Source organism: Ictidomys tridecemlineatus, chromosome 15 (assembly GCF_052094955.1).
Source record: "Ictidomys tridecemlineatus isolate mIctTri1 chromosome 15, mIctTri1.hap1, whole genome shotgun sequence".
Classification (NCBI taxonomy): Eukaryota; Metazoa; Chordata; class Mammalia; order Rodentia; family Sciuridae; genus Ictidomys; species Ictidomys tridecemlineatus.
Genome location: NC_135491.1, coordinates 7,688,954 through 7,690,451, shown reverse-complemented (window position 1 = coordinate 7,690,451; position 1,498 = coordinate 7,688,954).

Genomic DNA, 1,498 nt, shown 5'->3' with positions numbered 1-1,498 from the left:
AACAGTTTAATTAAAATTGGGTATTGTTTTTTTTTTAACCAAGATTTAATGTACATTTATTCTTAACACGTGGAACATATAGTATAAAGATTTCATACTGAATAAATGATATTCATTAAGCCAAAAAAGGAGGAATTTACATCAAGTTTTAGCTACATTGTTGAAATACAAAATATGCAGATTTTATCACTGAAAAAAATCTCAATTGTGTTTCTTCATCAGGAATTTCAACTGAACCTAGAACTTTTTCACACCTCGAATTAGAAAGAAAACAAAACAAAACAAAAACCCAGAAAAAAATAAACTATAAGTTGATTGGCTGCTGAGACAGCAAGGACTTTATACAGAGACCTGTACAGCATCACACCAAGAGGGGCGATGTCTGGCAAGAGATTAAATAGCTGTGTCTTGCTTTGTGCAGGTCATTAAATTGGGTATTGTTTTAAAAAGTGAACAAAAAAGGAGGTTAACAGATCTATTTGTTTACTTTCACCTTTCCTCTTCATTATATCTAATAATTCTGTTCAGGATAATGTAAATTGTTCCAAAAATTGTTTTCTTAGTGCCTGCTGGAATGCTACACAATTTTCTTTAGCCATCATTGCCAGAATTCCTACTTTCACCCCAGTGCCAGTGAAGACAAAAAAAGAAGAATTTTCAGTATTACTGAAAAATCAAATGAGACTTTGGAATTACAGCTACCATCATCACAGCTGTTGCTCTTCTGCTGTTGCTGCTGCAGCTTCTATGATAGCTATCACACAAACTGTAGAACCTAGACTGTGTATCAGTTCTATGCATTATAAATCTATTGAGACAACAAAATGTAACTTTTAATAGTACCAGGGTATCTTTGCTGACAGTGTCATCAGTGGTACAATTTTTCCAAGGGCTTTTTACTTGGAGTCGTCATTGACTTTGGTATCGTGGCATTATGTATCCTCCTCCTTCTGCTTGTGGCAGTTTGTTTTTGGTGTTTGTATAAAAAACCACTATGGTCATTATCCACAAGTATGGCTAAATATGTTGGGCCTGTAGTCAAAGACGGGTAAGATCCAATTACAATGGTACCAACCTAAGCCAGGAGGCTGACAATTTGAGATCAGATAATCCAATGACGGGTAAGGACCATATGTAGTATTGGACAACCTAAAAAAGGCATGGTCCCTAAACCACATACTTATTGTTTAATAAAACAAAAGGGAGGAGATGTTGGGGACCGCAAAACAAGTCAAGATGGCACCTGGCAGTTTGCCAGGATGAGTGGTTTGTTAGGCAACGCCACTGAGCCATTAAGATGGTGAGGATTCCTTATTGACTGACTTCTGTATCTAGATGATGTTAATTGAGTCAAGCTGTGTATAATCAGTTAGGTATATATACCTCTGCTGTTTGCAATAAAGTGGCTCCTGCTACCTTGGGTGCCTGCTACCGTTGAGTTCTGCTCAGTTCTCACTGAGTTTTCCCTGCAATAAAGCAGTTCCCACTTCAATCTTCA